Source organism: Xiphophorus couchianus, chromosome 23 (genome assembly GCF_001444195.1).
Source record: "Xiphophorus couchianus chromosome 23, X_couchianus-1.0, whole genome shotgun sequence".
Classification (NCBI taxonomy): domain Eukaryota; kingdom Metazoa; phylum Chordata; class Actinopteri; order Cyprinodontiformes; family Poeciliidae; genus Xiphophorus; species Xiphophorus couchianus.
The window spans coordinates 6,162,080-6,183,644 of record NC_040250.1 but is presented as its reverse complement, the minus strand read 5'-3'; the positions used below and the strand labels follow the sequence as shown (position 1 = coordinate 6,183,644).

Sequence of the window (21,565 nt, the reverse complement as noted above, 5' to 3'; positions counted from 1 at the left end):
AGAAATCCAGAATCTAAAGTAGAAAATGAAGGCAAACATTGTGCCTATCCTAATGTTTTGTTTTGTTTAGCCCATAGAACCGTTCTAGCCTGATTGAGGAAGCATAATAGGTCACCATTAAGCTTCTGTTTGCAGCGTTTTGTACTAATAAAGCCAAAACCACAGTGTGGGCTGATATCTGCTAAAATAATGCTGAACGTTGATTCTGGAGTGTTACAGAGTTTTTGTTTGAGCCATTATTAATTTGCTTATTGTTGATTTCATCTTGCAACACAATGCAGTCACAAATAAAAATCTGTTGCATATTAATCTGTATACATGTTATTAAAATGTTGGAGTAAACCTTTAAATGCCAAAACCTACAAGCAGTAATCATGCAGCATTACAAACTTTCCATGCTGACAGTACCTCTTTATTCATTTGAGAAAGGAATCAAAATAAATGTCATCCAAACCTGCATGCTGTACATTTTCCATACATACAACCTAGAGATGCTAATACAGTGTGTCAGAAACGGTTCTGGGAGTTGATGTGAATACAGCGGGAGGGCATGTTGTTCCTGACATGTTCCATATGCAGTTTGTCACAACCTGAAAATATATATATATACATCTCATTGCCTCTGCAAAACATTCACTGAGCATTCATCGAAGCATAAATAAGTAGATAATCCAAACTACCTTACCCAGAGGATACGCTGTCTTATTTCCTGTCACTGAAACCTTTATCGTCATGGTTTGCTAAGCCAAATAATCCGATGAGTCACTAAAACTGCTAAAGTTTGTGGTCCAGGTTATTCAAGAAGCTGAAGAAGACAAGTTCAATCCTTAAATTAATAATTATACATCATTAATTAGTTGAATTACACGCTAAAACTATAAAAATAGACAACTCTTACCCAAGATTCCTATTTTTTACATCCCATTTCTGTGTAGCAATCACAAAAATACATACAAATAAAATGCAGCAATTCCTTTATTAATTCTAATGAATTAAACAAAGAGTTAAAACGAAAAGTTTAAAACAGAGAACAAAAACTCAAAATATTCTTCACACTGAGGCTCTTAGCAGCGTTAATGCAGAGGATTGAAGAGCTTAACTTATTCATACTTTCTATATGCTAATGTGTCAGGATAAGTGGGATGTCAGACATGCAAGAATGACTATGATGGGTGACTTTAAATGTTCTGTTTGTCACGATTCTTAATGTTTTAAAATAAAAAATAATGTTATCCATATGGAGGCAGTGACAACAAAACCAAACACTTATCACCTCCTCCTCAACGTTTCCTGCTGTTCCAGAAGCAACGCCGTCGTTTTTATGGAGTGCCGTGCCACTGGATTGCAAACATACATTTGTCACACATCGAAGCTGTTTGATGCCGGAACTGAAGCAAAACAGAAATATAGCTGTAGTTTCCTGAGCTGTAGGGTCAGAGAGCTGCAATATGCAATATGTTGCATCCCCTCTAAAACAATAGGCTGTGGTTCCAAAGATTCGACTGGCTGCCAGGATGCAGCACGGCTGCAGAGAGGTTGTTTAGCTTCCACAAAACTATTTCTGACAGATTAAGTTGTGAGAGGATTTGGCTGGTTGCACAAGCATTTATAGAGACTAGAATGAGTTCTAGCAGTGTGTGGAGGGAGTCATGGAGTAAGTGTGTTGGTGTGTTTGACCTCAGGTTGGAGATTAAGGTCACAGCCTTTCTGTCAGGCAGCGCAACATGAGTAATGTTTTAATGTGAACTTATTATCTCTGCCTTTATGGACAATCTGTGCCTGGAGATGGAGAGGAGGCCATTATTACCTGGACTGACTCGACTCTGGACAAGCACTCATTTTTTTACTAGGTTGGTGTTGGATATGGGGGAGTCAAGACCAGAGAGACAAACTTTCTGTTTTTACTGCTACAATCAAGGAAGTTTTTTAAAATGTGTAAATCCAGAGAAGATGAAACGCATCAGAAAACATTTTCCAGTGCAAACATAAGGGTATTTTTCTGTCTGTACAACACACAGATGGGACGGATGCTCAGGGAGTTAAATTCCCCACCTCCACCTGTTGTCAACAATCACTCTGCCTTCAGCTACAGCTAAGTCAGTCTACATTTATCTCTTCAGAGTTGTGTAGTTTGTCTATTTAACTTGTTACCAATGATGTGGGGCGAGGTTCTGGTGAGGCACCGACTGAGTCAGATGTACAAGTACATAAAATGCAAATTTTTTGCTCAGGTCCCTCTTGAAAATGAGATCTAGATCTCAACGGGGTTTACCTGTTTAAATAAATAAGGGAAAGGAAAAATCAAAAAATAGAAGCTTTTATTTCAGTTTTGATAGTAATTAATCATTTAGTTGTCTTAAAAGCTGCTTTATCATGCTTTAATGAATTTCTGTTAAACAACGATAGTAAGGAAAACAAACAAAGCTCAACATATGGTCAAATTTGATTTAAAACATGTTTTTATAGGAGGGCTGATCTCTGTTTTTAAAAAATTGAGTATGGTCTTACTTTTATTTGTATATAAAGTCAATGCGCCTGTCCTTTCCATCTCCGTCACTTTTCTAAAAATCATTGTTTGCCTTCATTTGTAAAAAATCTGGCTGCTTTAATGCAATTTATCTCCAAGGAGGAGAGTCGTCTTGAGTCGGTTCTGTCCCGTATTTATTTCTTATACTTATTTCTTGTTTTCAGCTTTTCAATGTGTAGAAGAAGAGTATATGTTGCTCTTAATGCCTATGCGGCTCAGCACTGCCCCCTATCAGTGTGGCATGGTAGTTTCTGCTTCACCCTGCACATTTTCATGCCGCTTTAATGCCCGATCAAACAGACCAAATATGTCACACACGCAGCAGTCACTAAAGATATAAAGCAGACTGTGGAGCATCAACATACTGTATATAGAACATGTTTAAACAATCATGTACAATGGCAATATAAAGAGAGACAGCGATGATGGCTAACATCTTACTTCATTCACTGTGTGTAGCACAGCGCCCCCAGAGGTGAGGTGAGACACAGCACTAACAATGTTATGAGAAAGATACAGATACAAATATATAATGTAAATATGAATTCTGAAAAAAATTAGATATGAATTAATTACAGAAAACAAAACTCTGACAGGCAAAGCAGATAAATTCAAAGCCAAGTAGCTAAATAAATAGCGAAATAAAAATGGTTTAATAATTTATGTAAACTCCCACAAGCTCTAGGTATATGAAAAGCTTTACTTTTATTACTAAATGTTAATGATAATGTCTGGACTGGACTGACTTTTTTCCATCAAACCTTTGCTTTGTTTTCTTTCCTAAGTTGCTCAAACAGTTTTTCCCACGAAGAAACATATTTGCACACACATTGTGCAAACTTTGTTGCTTCTTTCTCCACTTTTGGAGAGCTAGCTTTACTTTATTCGAGTCCACCACTGAAGTTGACTTTGCAGCTGTATCCGCTGGTTTCTGTCTTATCAAATGATTGCAGATTCTGCTTCGGTTTTGATGACGAACAGTTTGCCTGAGGAAGTAGTAGATTCATAGACAAAACAAAATGAGCAAAGATGTATCATCCAGACTGTACAGCAACTCACACAATGACTGTGTATTTTCATTTGATGGTTCTCAAGCTGCTCCAGGTCGCCTCAAGCAGCTCCATTTGTCTCTAGTAAGCTTTTCAGCGGGGAACCAAATGAGAAATCTGGGTTTTACCCTGAGACCAAGCAGAGGACATTTAGCTCTGCCCAGGGCAGCAGCAGCAGCTTCATGAGAACTTATTACTTTCATCATCTAGAGAGTCATCACTGACAGTTTGCTTCCTTCCTTATCTTTGTCTCCCACTGATTCCGCATGGTTGTGTGTGTATTCTTGATGTAATCCGTTGGCTTTTCAAAACGTTTTGAAATAGTTGAGTTATATTCCAATCCAGGAAACCAAATACTAATGTAGAGCTTGGCAAGAAGGAGTATTAGCTTCACTGTTCCTTGCCAATTACTTTATTGTTTAAATAAACTTTTATCAATCAATCAATCAATCAAATTTTATTTGTATAGCACATTTCAGCAGCAAGGCATTTCAAAGTGCTTTTTTAGACAATTTTTTTTTTTTACAGTTTTTGGTCTCTGACTATGATATTGTCAGAGGCCAGTCATAGTGATCTTTAGGAGATGTGACCTTCCTCCCTTTGAATATTTTGCTCTTGCAATGAAGAGTTTCTTTTTGAGTTTTGGCTTCTTCCTTTCTGAGTGGCCTTTCAGTCAGTGTCTGTACAGGACTTATTTCAGTGCAACTCTTGAGTCAGGTTCAGTCATCTTCACATCTTCTGCCTTTGTTTTGGGTTGATTTACACATTTTACACCAAAACAATATCTGGGATACAGAAAGCGTCTCCTTCCTGAAACGTTTAATCTTAGTGTCTTGTTCTCACTATGCTGGCATTCACTTTGCTAACATAAATAAACTTAATAATCCCAACTGATGTGAATTATGGAAAGTTAGTCAAATTCAATATCAGACAGCAGGGAAATAAAGGTTAGGTGTCATTTTAGATGAAGATTTAGCTGACTGGATAGGATTTACAGTACAGACCAAAAGTTTGGACACACCTTCTCATTGAATTCAATGAGAAAGTGTGTCCAAACATTTGGTCTGTATTGAGTATAGACCAAAAGTTTGGACACATAGTTGTGTCCAAACTTTTGGTCTATACTGTAGATCATGTAAATCAGTTTTAAATTAGGTTTTGTAAAGAACAGAGCAACTTTATTTATTAAAAAAGATAATAAATGCTTTTTTTTCTGTCAACAATAGCCTTATTTTAGTAAATGTGTTTCACTGAACTACACCTGAAAATTTACTTTTTATTTGTCACAAAGCTATAAATTCCCATAGCTGAAATCTTTATTTTCTTTTTAATAAACAGACAGAACCATTTTTGATGCTTTTTTGTCAAAGTTCCCGTGTAACCAGTCCAAACCCTGATAAACTCACAGCAGCAAAAGATAACATAGTGATCACGTTTTTTCTCTTTTATATGGTACAGATATGTTTTTGCCCAAAATATATTTCTCCTCTGTGTTCCTGGAGGTTGTTCTTTTCAGCAGACTCTTTCTGACCTTCCTCATCTTTGGCTTCATACACCTGCTAACTAAATCGCTGCACACTGACTGCAGAGTTAATGGAGATCAGATGCCCTCTACACTTTTTCCTCCTCCTCACTGGAGCTCATGTACATCATAACTGTTCTGACATTTTAGACATTTGACTGTTCGGATTCTCGTTTATGTTGCCCTTAAGGTTGGAGTGTATGCAGACTTTTTTTTATTTAATCAAGGAAAATGTCTACTGTAGATAAATTTAGATTTTCAGCTCACATTTTGAAATTGAGGACAGTCGTTCTATGTTAAACTTAATGGTGAGAATGTTGCAGAAATGATTAATTTCTTTAAAATATGTGCAGATGTACACATGCACACACATGTTTTGGGTCAACAATTTCACTTTGGATCTCTAAATTTCTCTAAATGTAGCAGGAAACAGCTGTGCTGGTTTTCAAAAGACAAGAAAAATAAAGAAAGTTTATATATATATGTATATATATTTCATGGACAGTTTCTTGGACAGTTGTTCCCCCTAGTTAGGAATATGTGCAGCTGGAAAATCTTTTTTATTTCTTACATTTTTAAATCTGGATAGTTGTTGTGATGCATCAAATAGTAACAATGTAGTGTTTTTGCAACTGGAAGGACCGAGGAGCATCACAAAAACTCAAATCATACCTAAACCATGAAGGAGACTTCATGGATGCAGAGCAGGACCAAAGAGAGAAGGAAGAAGTTCAAATCATCTCAAATCATCAGGCCAGACTCCAACGTCTTCCTGCCCAGCTCCTCTGCCTTCTCCCAGTGCTCACTGCAGAAATACACCGCTTAGTAAGAAACTACCAGTCACAGCCGGGAGGAGGGAGTCTCATGTACTTGCTGTTCACACACTCTCCCTTGCTCTCTGCTACGCTACAGCTGGTCCACCACAATGGAGCCGGTCACAAATGCTAAGGCTAGTTAGCATAGCCACCATTGACTGGAGATAAACAATTTTCCTGGAAAATTACTTGTTTCTCCACCATTAACACATTGATTAGTACATACACAAGCCTGATTGACAGCGCTAAGACCCTAATCCTGGCTCTTTTTGACAGGATGCGGTGCATTTCTTCAGACAGTAATAGTAGCTTAGAGAGGAGGCGGATGAGATCGATATTTTCACAGATTATCTGTCACAACATGGTGACCATTTTTGCCATCGTGGGAAAAGCATTTTTGTAAACGTTACATGCTCTAGCTTTAAATTAAAGGTTGCAATTAGATTTTTCTGTTAGAGATTATGCTGTAGCAATTAAAAGATTAATTTATTTAAATGCTTTTTAAATCTTTACCAGGGCTGCCAATAATAGAGGAGAAGGCTTTATGTTCTGAAGTGAAACTGCTAGCTTAGAAACTGTGGACACAAAAGATAATCCTTTGCTTAACATCTTAAACGTTTTTAAATAAACGCGTTATTAAGACAGAATTAGACTTTATGAAGATTAATGCAATAAAAGCTTGTTACTCCTTGTTGTTTTGTGCCCGCCCTTCGCAGCCCAACACACCAGCCCTTCCAGTTAAACGCTCTCCCAGCCTCGGCCCACGCCTGCATTGCAGAGGCTGTCCAGACGCCAATTGATTTGTAGCCATTGAGGGAAAACTGATTCGTTACCGAGAGAACGGACGTCAGCAATCGCCCTCAGATTTTTAAGTGAGCAGTAAGACTTCTGAAGAAAGAGGCAGAGACAGCAAGAGAGGGCAAGACACAAGGTGAGGCATTTACAAAATGGAATACCTTCTCTTTGTAATTTTCTATGCAGCATAAAAAGGCAGCTTGTGCATCACGTCTGTTATCACCGCTCCGTTCCTTGTGGCATTTGAGAAACGACTCTGCAAAAAAAGAGGAACCCCCGTGAATTTTAAGTAGCCGGGAGTAATACACAACCATCATGTTTTTTGGGGTTTGCGTTATTTTTTTTATCAAAGCTCAAGTTCCCGTGTTGCATTGTAAACAAGAACAAGGATAAAGCAAACCGATTGTGAGGGCTTCTGTTCAGCTGCTGGAGCCGTGTAAAGCTACCGAATGCAATCAGCAGTAAAAGCTTTATTTTCAAGGTAATGAACCCTCCTCAGGGCATGTGTGATTTATGCTCCCTATTCAAACCACTCTGAATCACCCAGAACCGCCTCTGATTCAGTTATGACCTTAGAATACCTATCTGCTCAACCTCCTACAAACAGAACAAAGATATTCTTTTGCTGCAACAGAAGCCACCTCATATATTTTTGTTTTTTGTCAAATATGATCTAATTAGTTGATGAAATTGAGCCCTAAGCGGATTAAAAGGCGTACTTCTCTCAAGAGTAGTTTAATTCATCTCCTGACTGTAAGGAAGTGTAAAAGCTCAAGGTAGTTTTACAATACATATATTTACAAATCATACCATCCTTTCCTTTGATTTCCACTTATTCTACATTAAACAATAAAACCCAACTAGAGATGATTCAACTTATGGCATTTAAAGGGAAATATGCCATACCTTACCCTTTATTTTGTTAATATTCGGTTACATTAGTTCCACAAATTGTAATACATTTTGAGTAGCACAAGTGGTGAATATTTGTTAAAATGGAAAGAAAATGTTTTTCAAAAATGTTAAAAGTTTGCTTTTGTGTTAATGTCTTTAACTACTGTACTCCTAAATTAAATTCATTGCAACCAATTTTCTACTATTTATCCTTTTTCTAACTCATTTTAAAATACTTTATTACATTTAAAATACAGTTTTCTGATGAATATGACAACATAAATGATAAGAGATTCAGATTTCTGATGAGCGCTGAGAATCAGGAATATTAGTTCTGAGGGAAACTGTAAACCTAAAAAAGAATACAGCACAAAAAGTCATCAATGTTACAAGTAAGAGATGAATAAATATTATATTAATAAGTAAACAAATAAGTGAAAGAAATATAAATCAATTAAAATACTTAGAGAACAGAAATCCTAAAATTAAGGAAGCAACTGAATATGGAATACCAAGAGTGACAAATTCAAAAATGGCATGAATACTTTTGCAAAGCGTCTTATTTCATATGTTTCAGCTGAGAAAGAAATATACTTATGGTTATAAATCCAGTGAGTTTTGTAACACCAGCAGGGATTGTTCAGAGAACTCATTCAGACAAACCGTCCCTGTTGGTTTTTATCGGATGAGCATAAAAAGGTGATGAGAGTTTGCTGGATAAACTGTGCCAAACAAGCAAAATGTTAGAAATCTACTACTTTATGGACTAAACTGTGAAAGGGATTTCAGAAGGTATTTAATGTGGAGTTATTACACTTTCCTCAAATTAAAAATAACTCATTTTATCTTTCAACTGTGAGCAATATCTAAACTGCTACTTCAATTAACCCTGACTCATCTAGAAAAATGTAATATGTCCAGTTGCACAATAAATTTTCATTATTGAAAAAGAAAACTGGTTGTTTTCCATCAACAATAACATGCACTGTGTGACTTTCTGATCACCTCTAGATGTTGAGTTGTAAACAACATCATAACATAAAGCTACTGCAAACACAAGATTGATCAAAAAAGACATTTTTATACTTGTCTTTTAGGTTGGCAGGGTGTGTGCTTGGCAGAAAATGTGCCACTTTCAATAGCTTGCATCACCAACCATAGAGCTGTAAACTGTCAATGGAGTTCTTGATGAAAACTGATGTTCATATCATGTCTGGAGAGCGATAGCTCCGTTTGAAAGCAAGGAAACAGCCAGAAGTTGGTCAGACATGGGGCGTCTGTGTGCTGTGATGTACATCAACCAAAGCATCAAAAGCCTTTAGATATTGCAACATCAATATTCCTGCAGGATACAGGTGTCTGCACCGAAAGGGGGGAGGGGAAAATAGAAGGGACTGGTTGTCTCCTGTGGACCTCAAAGTCCTGTTAGCATTGGGATTTCTACACTGAAACAATATTACAGATGAAAACCATCATATTCATTTATGGTGCTCGCTTAGAAAATCAGTTTATAATATTCAAATAGTTTGAAACATCAACAAAATCTCAAGTCAAATATTGCCGTTTTTTAAATAGTTACAGAATGAGGATTAAAACTGTAAAGTGGCCCCTGGATACTCAACCTGCATAAAACCTTAACGTATCAGATATGAAATAGAAGATAGCTAAAGCAAAGGTAAAATGTAATTTTCTTTTTCTTAATAATGATCATTCTCTAATGTGCTGGTGGTCATTTTAGAGCTGAAACAATGCTAACATGCTGTTGCAGTGTCTTGTACTTTCCCCCCATGTTATTGTTTTGGATATTTTTAGTTTTGTTGCACTTAAAACAATAAATATTTGCTGTTATTAGGACTAGTGGGCTTTTTAACCCATAAAAAAGTGTTGATCTAAACCAGTGGACTTTTTATTTTTATGTTTGTTGTCTTCCTTGAAGGTGAAAGTGTGCTCCAGGTAAACAAAACAACAGGTTTTACTTTCAGTAATGTGCTCCTTGGACCTAATATTATTTGTTCACTAATATTCACTAACAAACCTGTCAGGTCTTAAAAGAACAAAAATGATTTAGAGTAAGGTTCAACATTTTTAGATTAGATGACCTTTAAAGGGAATTATTTTTAAGAACATCAGAGTAAAAGTAGCTGAAAACAGCACAAACTTTCAGACTTTCTAAAATGTATGTCTAACTTTCCTTCCAGTTTGTAATAGTGTGCTACTTTGTGTTGGTTTATCACAAAACATCCCAATATAATATTGCAACATCAATCATGCAATATTGATGCAGGCTTGGAGCGAATTTTGTGGCTTTAATGTCACAAACTGAAGAAAAGTTCCAGTTGTCTGAATACTTTAATCAGGCTCTCTATCTCCTTTCCATCTTTAGGGCCCCAACAGTCTGCTCTCAGAATGATAAAACATTTAAAAAGCGTAATTATTCATCCCTCCATTATTTCCAAATGTCTCTGTTAAAATTAGATTCTTCCAGACTGCGGACGCTTCATGTTTTACCTCAGGAGGGCGGATGCTGTCAAAGCAATGAGACATGAGCAGAGAAATATTCAATCCAAGGTTTTAGATGACTGCTAAAGCCCTAAATGGTGAAAAATAAAACATGACTTTGTAGGCTTGGAGCGAAGAATTTAAGCATTTTTTTTTCCCGGTGTGCTCCTTTAATGTGACATGAAAGCTCATTTACAATAATATTTTACTTTACACATGAAGTATCCATTTATAGTCTGATGATTGTTATAAATTGCATTGTTTGAGTTTGCCTCCAAGTTTACATGGTGAAATGTCTTACTGGGTTCTTACAGTGATGTCAGAATCCAAGTAAAGTGAAAGTTGAAGTTATATTGTAAGGCAGGGCCGATATAGGAATGCAAACAAGGGTTTATCCAATCACTGGCTGCAGCTTTTCCAGTCAAGTTCCTGAGTAAACACCAGCAAACTCTTTCAGCCTCTGTTTGTGTTCCTTCCTCAGGCATTATATGCGTCAAACCTGCTGAAAAAGTGTGAAGAATGTTATTCGTGGCTGTGGGCAGCTTCAGGTTTGACACTAACTCGAAGACATTGCAGAGCGGCGCTCAGACATCAGCTGCAGCTCTGTCAGCGGGAAACGGGAAAGAAAAATGGAAAAGCAGCGAGAGTCAGTCGCCAATTACAGGATTCTGACTCACAGCTGAGCCATTAATCAAAACTTTGAGCTCTGTCAGAACTCAACATCAGAGCCCAAAGCAACAGGCCTCACTACAGATAGATGGATCCTCCGCAAAGATGAAAAGGTAGATATTTTGTGGAGAGGTAGAGAGATATATGGACAGACTGAGAGTAATGCAGCTGATGAGCAGCCATGACAGATTTGAGAAACTGGCCTCTTCCTCCTAATTAATGTCAAATATCCAGCTTGGCTCCATCTGCGGCCGCCGGCAGCCACTGTGCTAGCTTCAAAACTCACAGCCACCGTCAAAAATCCTGGTGACAAATCCTTCATCAACCGCACACCCTTCCAACTGCAGTATGCTTTCCACTCCGTTGCTTATTGTTTATACTCATTTAGTACAGTGTAACCCCTCATATTCCAAAGAGACAAGAAACAAAGCCTGCAGTTATAAATTTTATTCAGTCTTTTTAGTTTGTTTGGAGGAAATTAAACTTAAAATTTAACCAACTCAAACTTGTGAAACAAAACAAATCCTGACACTCTGCATGACGTGACATTAAATGTTTGAGTCAGAGCTTTCTGTAGCTATGTTTCCATTTACAATATAATAGCACAAATTGAAATTATGAAAATAAGTTTGCTTAATGGAAACAAGGCAATTTAGAAAAGCCTCAAGTGCTTTGACAAAATATTATTGCACAAGGATGAGGTTGTTTTCTTCAGCATCAAAATGTGTATATTCTGTAACACTTTTTTCACCGCACACAAGTCATAATCAACAACTGGATGTTGTTGCTGTCTGGAAAAGACGAAGAAGACAACAGAAAGTGGTAAGTGGATGATGGCGTAGCATGTTTTCTTAATTACTTATTGTGTAAACAAAGTTACTCACATGTTTTTTAAATTGCGATTCTTATTTAATAGAAGCACCGCAATTGCGCTTTTTGTGGGAATATTAACAACGTTTTGCACTCATTTGTGACAGAAACACAGCTTGTGATTTACCTGACAAGTTTTAAACCAGCAACATTTTTAAAAGCAGTATAACAGTGACAAAACATTTAACACCATCTTTCATCATGAGTCCTGATTAAAATTGTTGTTTCGTCTTAGGAAGGCACTCTGGTGAAGTACCAGAGTTCATGGAAATGATGAATTAATCAGCTATTCTGAGGACAGCCTTCTTTACTACCTTATAAATTACCTCTGATGGAAGATTAAAGCCTTTTTTATCACTCTGCAGATCCAGGAGCTCCAGTAACCTCCCTTTCCAAAGTCAGAACCTGAACACGCAGCTCTGACCCATTAGAATTCAGAATCTGTTGGGGAATACATGAGAATGTTAATCATGTAACTGTGGAGAGTCTGGGATAATTAAGCATGTGGTAAGGTGGAGAGCTCCGTCCAAATTATTTAAGATGCAGGATGTCCTTCCACTCCTTTATCTCCTTTTCTTTCTGCGTTCGTGTTCTCCCTCTCATGGAAACACTGGCTGCTTTTACACACTCAGATAACTGCACAGCTTATTCATTAATTAAAGCAACTGAATTACATTTTCCACTACAATTTGCTACTGAAACATCACAGTCACAAGAGCATGGTAGTGTTGGATATGTAAACCTCTCCTGTATGTCTATTAGGGTTTGGGACACATCAGTGGTTAGACATTACAAATAATTCAGAACCTTCATTGTTTCACATTTCATCTGAGGTTGTTTGTCTCTGTATTGGCCTGTTCACTGTGTACTCTGACTCATAGCTAATGGCAGCTGGAAATAGGCACCAGCTCCCCTGTGACCCTGGATGGACAAGCTGGTTCAAAAATTTATTGATGTATACTATTTTCTTTTCTTTTATTGTAAAGTTTCCATTACTGTTCAGTCATTTTTTGTTATAGAACAATTAAGGATGGTGTTCCCTGAGTTTATTATTCATTCAGTAAGCTTAACCTCATTCAGACATCATGTTACATGAATACAGATGATATTGTTACCAATGTAAACCAAGTATTAAGCTTACACACATAAAATGCCTGTTTAATCACGTATACATGGACACTCAAATTAACGTAGGCCCCTTGAACGCACCTCATTGCTTGCTGTTAGCAAACGGGAGAAATACGATCAACTTCATAGCTGCACTTCACACTTCTTAACGAACGGGTCAGAAACTGGACTTAACTGTAGCTTCACCATAACACTTGATATTAGTCCTTTAAAAACTTACGTCCAGTGTGAAGGAGGCGATGAGATGAAAAAAAAAAAAACTGGCGGTAAGCAATCTGTTTACTTGCTTGTGTCACACTGAAAAATGTCCGTATTGAACATTACTTCCGCTCCACTGAGTACTGAACCAAATGCGTTAACTTAAGGAAGGTTACAAAATAATTTAAAATCATATTATTTATGTTTTTGTTGTCAAGCAGATACTAAATAAGGTTGAAACTGGTACTTGAAAATAGCAGTATAATATGTAATAGGGTTAACGCTGACCACGAGATGGTGGAAAAGTCCTTCCAACATAATCCTTGGTGTGCCTATGTATTAATCAACTGACCTTGGTGGGATACATTCACCACTTTGGTTGCAATTGGAAAGGAAATGGTTTAAGGTGAATGCATGACAACAATACAAAGGGCTAATCCATCACACATGACAGCAGTAGAAAAAATGTGATTGGTCCTTCTTGGGCCTGTTATGTCTTGGATAATTGAAAACGAGTCAAATAAGATGGATTTAAAATGTATTTTGTTGCCTAATTAAAGAAGTCAGATGACCATTTCCATAAAACCAAACCACAACAGTTAATATTGAAACTAAATTACACTGTGCAAGTTTATTTAGATATAATTTCTTTGCTGTCTACAAAAATGAGACATTAACACTGAAAATGAGCTACAGTCCTGTGATCATTATCTGAACTCCCTCTCAGATAAATAGCTCACTGTTGAATGTTTTTCTGTCATAATGTTTGAATCCAGCTGTGCTGCTTTAATAAGCCACTTCCAGTGCCCCTGGAAAAAAGACTGGGAGAACTAAATATCTCAAAAGTTATTAAGCATTAATCCAGTTGTTCTATGGTAATCTCTGTGAAATTGAATTCTTTTAAAACTGACAAATATTGTTGCTTAGATTACAAATGTTTTTAGTCTGAGGTAGAAAAATCTCACATGCCAGATAGCTTGTATTTGCTGTTACATCTTTGTTTGCTTTATTAAATGTGATATATATATATATATATATATATATATATATATATATATATATATATATATAAACATATTTTTGTAGAAGTGTGAAGTAATTTCAAGCTGCACATCGGATGTTGCACATAATTACTGACTGGAGTAGTGACATCTGGTTGGCAGCAGTCATTAGCTGGTGTTGGGGCAGAGCTGCATTGATTTGATGAGTCTTTATTGGTCTCTAAGGGCAAAGTAGGTTTGCTAAAGCAGCAACTAGATATGCTCAATAATAAAAAAAATAGAAAAATAGTGCAGAGAAATGCGACATATGACAGACAAAAACCTATACCAGAACAATCGTTCTTCAGGTTCCACTGGATTTCAGCTGCTTTCTATAAAAGATCAGCGTTGGTTTGCTGAAATGGCCAGTGGAATCACTTAAACTTTGAACTTCTGCTTGAGACTATGGATAATTTAGTTTCATGTGTTCTGGGATTGCTCAGACTCCTCTCAAATATAATTTTCTTGTGTGGATAACTGACTGAATGGGGTGCTGCTTACTGGGAAAAATCGAATAGTTGTCTTCCCCAGGTAATACTAACATTGCTCAGAAAGGCCTAAAGGCTGGTAATAAACCTGGAGCAACATAAATTGGGATTTTCCTTGCAACTAGAAACAAATCAAACTATAAGCTTTGGGAAAATGGTTCCAGATTTTTCCTGGAAATACAAGGCTCTCTTATGAGGTATTGTTCTATCTGTTAATGCCACATAAAATATTTTACACCCACTCTTTGGTCTCTTGTCTTTAACAGCTATACTGCAACCAAAAGTGATGATATTTTCGAACATGTGATGCACCAAACAGATCCTACAAGCTAAGCAGAAATCCTAGACACTGACGGGAAATACTGCAAAGGAAAAAACATTTTTTTTCTGTTTCCAGTGTGATTGATGGATTTAATTAAAGTATCAACACTTACCCTGGTAAATTCATTATCTTCTTCTCTGCTTTTATAGCCCTGTTGTTGCAGACTCATTTCCATTTCCTCCACCAAAGGAAAAATTCAGAACAATTCAGCAGGGAGACGTGTTTCTGTTTTAAATGTGATGTCTGCATCTTCAGTAGCCAGCTGATGGACATTTCTTAAATCTTTTATTCACACTCAGGGCTGAAAAGTTGTTTTAGACTGAGAGAGATAGTCAGCATTAATTACATATCTCTGATGTCTATTTGCCCCATTAAAATGCCAAATTTCACATTAAAAAGCACAGCCTCATCAGACTTAACTGTACTCATTGCGTTTCTGCACTTATCTAATGCTTCTAAAAATGAAAACAGTGTCTTTTTAAGTTATTACTCAACATAAGGTCACTTATCTTGATAAGACACATTGAGTTCTGGATTATCGATGTAGATTTTGTCATAACGGACACAGCAATCCTAAGTACTCCTAATTAATTAGTTACACGTTATGAGCCCTCAAAAATGAAGAATCAATAAATACATTTTTTTAACCTTGAAATCTTTGTACAGTGTCAGATATGCAGGTTTAGATCTTAAAATGATTTAAACCTGCATAGATCATTTTAAGTAAAAAAACAAAACAAATTTTTGAGTTAATTAGTTAAATTAACTCAAAAATCTGTAATCAAAAAGTGAATCTCTGTCTGAAAAGTCCTTTTCTGCACTCCTGAGAGTTTTCACATCAGCAGCCGTTTAAATCAAGCTCCAGTCCTCAAGGGCTGCTGTCCCAAGTCCAGCACTTAATCAAATACTGTAACTGAATTACCCCCTCATACACTCGATACTGTATCACACCTGCAGTAGATAACTCCCCTAATGGCCTTAATTTGGACATGTGGGCCAAGACTGAAATGGGTTTTTCACGTCTTTGAACAAAATCTTCACATTGATTCCTTTATGAGAAATTTTTTTTTCAGCTATTACGCCTTGATTAATTTCTTTGGTCTGACTCTCACTAGCTTTTTGCTGCATTGTTCAGTCACAATTTCTTATTGTTGATGAAAACTGGTGACATTAGGAGGCTTATCTATGGTAAGTAACCTACTTCAAATAAAACCAGAACCATCCATCTGAACTGCTGTAGTTAAAAACTTACATTTTCCTGCATTTACTTTAAAATAATTATTTGTGGACGTTGCTGTTATTTGGTATTCACACTCAATTTCAGTTTGACGACATTATTTGGCGCTTCGGTCCAAAATATTTTAGACCACACTTATTTTTAGATTTGTGTTCAAACCCTTAAAATAAACAATTTTTTAAAATCATAATAACAAAAATTATTTTTTTTAAATCCAACATTTAAGAGTCCATCCTCTTAGCCACCGGCCATGATGTTGCATGAGCAAGTATCCATCTTTGTCACAAGACTCACCATCAGTCATTCATGCTATTTACATGCAAGCTGGTTGTATTTTTTTTCTATAGGAAAAAAACTTTCTGTCTTGCTATTAGAAATACCTTGGACATTAACTGGAACTCTTCTTTGAAATAAACAGAAACAAGCACTCCAGGCAACTTTGGTGTTAAATAAAAAGAAAATAAAAGAACATTGGAAAATTTGTTGGAGGATCAGTGGTGGTGTGGGCTCCCTTGAAGCCTTCATAGCCTGAAGTGCATCATATTGAAACCTTTGAAATACATGGAGATTTTAAATAAAAACCTACTGACCTCTTCTTGAAAACTGAATATGGGTTGTGTTTGTTTTTTTTAGCAGGATAATGATCCAAAAATATTATACTCAGCCAGAAGAGAGAAAGATAAAGTTGGAGAGGGCCCAGGACTCTGATGAGGAGAGAGTATTCAGAGAGGAAAGGTACGTTTCTCTGTATGGTCCGGCTTTGTAAAATGTTTTATGGGGAAACTAAATGCAATCCTGTTGGCAGAAGTGGGTTGTATAGGGATGCCAGAAGGTGAGTCACAGTTGATTTAGTTAAATTAACTCAAATCAAGGTTTAAGATCTCAAACTTAGGATGTTTTTCCAGACACTGTTTAGAAAACATTCTTACCATACAGACAAACTTTCATGCACTTTATGTTGATTTATCCCATCACCATCAACTCCTCCCTTTGGGTATTGGTTAATTATGGTACTTTGTAAAAATACTTCAGTCTGAGCCCTTTAATGCTTTCATTGCACCAAGTGAAGCTCACTCCTGGACTTCAGAAAAGCAAACAAAGAAAATTACTAACATCTTCACTGCTATATTCCTGCTGTGCAACACTCAGGAGTGAATTAACCATAATAGTCCACCAGAGCTCCTTCATGTAAAAAGGCCTCCCCACAGTGTCCAATGAAAATCAATTTACCCACAGCTTGATGAATTCTCAAAGGTCTCTGCAGAGAGCTGGACAGAGCACATTTATCTCCCACTGAGGCGCAATATGAAAGCCAATAACTTATTCCCCCCTGCATGAATTAGTAAACATTGTATCCTATACAGGTGACGCTGACTGCTGTGTTGTGAACATTTGATGGTTGCAGAGGGGTTCTGGATTTAACCTGTGATCCTGAAGAAAACAAATCAAGAAAGAAAAAATATGATTTTTAGCTGACTGAATCCTAGGTTAATTAAAAAATCCATCTTGACTAGTGAGGAAAGTTATTTTACTAACTGCACAAAAAAAAATCTGTGTATAAATCACATCATACCTAAAGCATGGGTCATTCATTCATATCGACAGGGAGCAACTAAATCCATCATCCCGAACATGAAAGAACCAGAAGGCACATTTTCATCATGTTTTCCAGCCTTTGAAGAATGTTTGGAATTTGAGTTTTTACCTGGAAGTGATTTGTTCCTTCTTATCTGCACACACATTTGCAACATAAAGTTAATGAGTAAAAAGTTGGAATATTGGAAATCCTTTCAATAATGTCGAAAGGATGTTTCAAAAACATTTTCTGCATTAAACATCCAGCAACGAGATGTCAGATGTGATTTTTGTGGGACCCAGTTTACACGACTTTTCTATGAAGCTACAGCCTGTCTTTAAAAAGATGTGTAGAACTGCAATGGGGGCCAGTCGTGGGGCCACAGCAATCCAAAACCTTTTGTGTCTGTTCCCCTGGTGATGCTTCTTATCATATTTCATTATAATAAATGGCCTGAAGGCAGACCAGCTCCAAATCACAGTGTCTGTCCTGTTGGATGGAAATGTTGGGACCTTTTTATAAGAACTAGGTCATCAAATATGAGGGAATTCAACTTTAAAGTAATTTCAATCAATTGTGTGTAAAAACGCACATTTGCCAACCTTTTATTCTAGTTTATGCCAGCTGACTTATTCAAAGCACTACTTTTACTTGTTGGTCTCATTGCAAATTAAATAATCTTCCAATCATTGTTGGTTAACAAATAATGCTTTAGCTCACTAAAATGATTGAAAAAATTTTGTTTTCTGTAAATAAATAATAAAATATCTTATTTGCTTCAGTGTGTTGAAATAAGAAAAACTTACAAAAATATGACAGATTAAACTAAACATTTACTGTTGCTAATCTTCCCAAGCAGAGGCTTTTTCTTTTACTTGTAATCAAATTTAAAAAAAGAAAACCTAAAGACCTCACAGATTATTTAGTAGTTGTTGTTTCAAGTAACAGTTTTATTTTAGACAATCACTCAATGTTCTGTTTCTAACTGATTAATTTTTCAAATGAGGATTTTTATAATAAGAGAGGCACTTCTGAGTTTCAAACTTTTAGTTTCACATTGCCTGAAGGATCTTTGTTTAAATTAGACAAGAATATTTAAATGTTTTTAATTTCAAAGTGTAATTACTAACTGAAAAATGTTGAACAAAGTCTACTCACTAATAAAGTTGGCTTGTTTCTGTTTCGAGTTATTTTTCGTTTTAATAAACATAGCCTAGTCTGTTGGCATTTGTTCAATTCAATTCAAAAATACTTTATTTATCGTAAAGGGAAATTAAATGTTATCGTCATCGAAATATTTTCAAGGAGTTGTGGATTGTGAAGCTGCTGGCAGAAAGGATCTCCAGTAGAAGTCAGTGTTGAAATACATCTGAAAAGGCCTCTGACTGAAGACTGCTGCTCTATGATCATGACAACATGCTTTTCTGTTCTGCAGTGTAGCCATCAGAATTGCCTGAGTGCCAAGGAGAAACCTAACAGATTGACTTCTCCTGTTTGACATGCTAACAGCTCAGTTTCTGGGCACCAGAGACAAAATTATCCACTTTAAAGTCTATTTTAGATGCACGTTAAAATGCTGTTGTTAGTTAATAAATCACTGAACAGCTGAGCACCATAATACATTAAAGATCTGTTGTTGTTGAATCTACCTCCCAGACCACCCAGGTTTCCTGGTTCTGGTCTGCCAGAACCAAATATGGAGAAGCAGCATTCAGCTTATGCACCACAAACTTCCAGAAAAATGCAAAACAGCTGAAACACCGAGTTCTTATAAGTCAAGACAAAAATGCACCTGTTTATCAATCAATCAATCAATCAATCAATCAATCAATCAATCAATCAATCAATCAATCAATCAATCAATCAATCAATCAATCAATCAATCAAATTTTACAGCACATTTAAGCAACAAAGCAGTTTAAAGGGCTTTACATCATAAAAACACAAAAATCAAGAACTGAAACATTACATTTTAATAAATGTAATGTTTAGAGTTGCTTTTGACATGTAATATTTGTTACTGGTTTTCTCAATTGCTGACTGGTATTTTTTATGACTTTGTATTTTTGTGTTTTTATGATGTAAAGCATCATAAACTGCATTGTTGCTGAAATGTGCTATACAAATAAACTTCATTGATTGATTGAAATTTTACGAGAGGACTAGATGCATAAAATATATTTTCTCTGAACTTTTAGCAGCAGTTTAAAAACCTTTTCAGAGTCTGTTGGATGATGTGGCACGAGCTAATGTTGGAAAATCGTTCCTCCAAGGTGAGGTGTAAAGGAGAGTATCATTTACATGTCAGGAGTAAATCCAGACTGCAGAGGGAAAGCAACTCTCCTCTCTGCAATCCGACAGACCCTCTGGGTGAGTGTCGTCTGGACCTCAACCCTGTAATGCATATTTATATTGTCAGAACATCAGAATGGGCACAGTCGCATAATGACCACACTCATTAATGACACCATCAGTGTTGCAGATTCTTCATCAGCATTAGTGCCTGGCCTGAGGCAGTCAGCTTCCTGTTTCCATCCAAATGTTTTGTTATTCTCCGCACACTTTCCATCCCAGCAACAAGGCTCAGGCGGCCAGGTTTGGCATTATGGCCACGTACTGCAGCTGAAAGGAGAGAGCATAAACATCAGCTCCATATGATTGATGAGCAGAATCAAGCAGCTGTTGCTATGTCACCATATCATAGCAGCACATCAGTGGGAGGGGAGAGCATGCAGGCTGACCAATGACTAAGAGGGAAAACTGCAAGACAAATAAAATTGCAAATGCTCTTGTGAAAAAACAGTCCCAGGACATCAGTTCTGCAGAGGACGCGAGGACAATACCCTCGTAAAACACACAGTAAAAGGCTAAGAACTAAAAGGGAACGGCAATGAGAGAGAAAGGAAGCAGCTGGAGGAGGATTTGGGCGGTAACTGCTTAGAGTTCAGACTAATTAGAAAGGCTGGAAATAAATAAAGCAAGTTAGGGAGCTGGCATAAGTTCAGATGATCAGTCCACACACAGCTCTGCTCCAAGACACTTGGAAGGTACGTGAATGATACGAATGAAGACATTTAATTTTGCTTTGGGAAGAATTAAGTATTTTGGAACTGAATTGAATTTGAATCTCTGTGTGAATCTAGGAGGCTGCACAGAACTGGAGAGGCATTAAAACTTTTGGCTGTTTAATTAAAGCTGTTCAAAAACATTAAAACACCAGAAGTCGACATGTGGCAAAAATGACGATAAACCATAAATTTTTTTTGGTTAATTTCTGCTGTTGTACTTTTACTCCATTGTTTTATACCCACAAATGTGGCATTTGACATAATATCAAGATGAATGGCTTTTTTAAAGGTAAGGAAAACATAGTTTTGCCTTTAACACATTTCAACAAAGACATGATTTTGGAGATTCATAAAACTTGGGGGAAAATATTCTATAGACTGACAAGAACCTTTTGGGTACGATCATCGTATTACATCTGCTGTAAAACATACACAACATTTCAGAAGATAACTACAATCAAACATAGTGGGGTTACTGTGGTCATCTGGGACTTCTTTGCTGGTTCAAGACTCAGGTGGCTTATAATATTTGAAGGAACTCTGAATTGTGTTTTTGAGTTGAAAATCCTGCAGGACAATTTATGGCAATCATTTTGTGATCTTAAGATGAAGACAACTTTGTTTATGCAGGAGAAAAATAATCAATACAGCAGCAATTTCTCTGTATGGCAAAGTAAAATGTGGAGGTTTTGGAATGAAAACATTTTCAGTTGTTTCAAAGCTGCATCTCACCAGTGAATCTTGCTTTGTGTGACTTATAACTACATACATGTGCAGGGGGAGTCAACATTGGTACTATTGAAGCAAAAATATTCCCATGCAAAGCAAAGAAAATGTAAACTTCCTATTTGTCGCTCGCTGCCTCCAG

At 36.6% G+C, this 21,565-nt stretch overlaps 1 long non-coding RNA gene across 2 annotated transcripts; it reads right to left on the bottom strand.

Annotated features, from left to right (window-relative positions):
* Positions 1-414: 414 nt before the first annotated feature.
* Positions 415-13,092, bottom strand: LOC114138856 (uncharacterized). Of its 2 annotated transcripts, none has more exons than XR_003594331.1 (6): positions 12,989-13,092; positions 11,967-12,081; positions 6,870-6,964; positions 1,274-1,388; positions 686-805; positions 415-590 (listed from the first exon to the last, which is right to left on the bottom strand). It is a non-coding gene; the product is annotated as an uncharacterized LOC114138856 (long non-coding RNA). The 2 variants fall into 2 exon arrangements; XR_003594332.1 differs by lacking the exon at positions 12,989-13,092 and adding an exon at positions 12,850-12,984.
* Between the last annotated feature and the right edge of the window lie 8,473 nt (positions 13,093-21,565).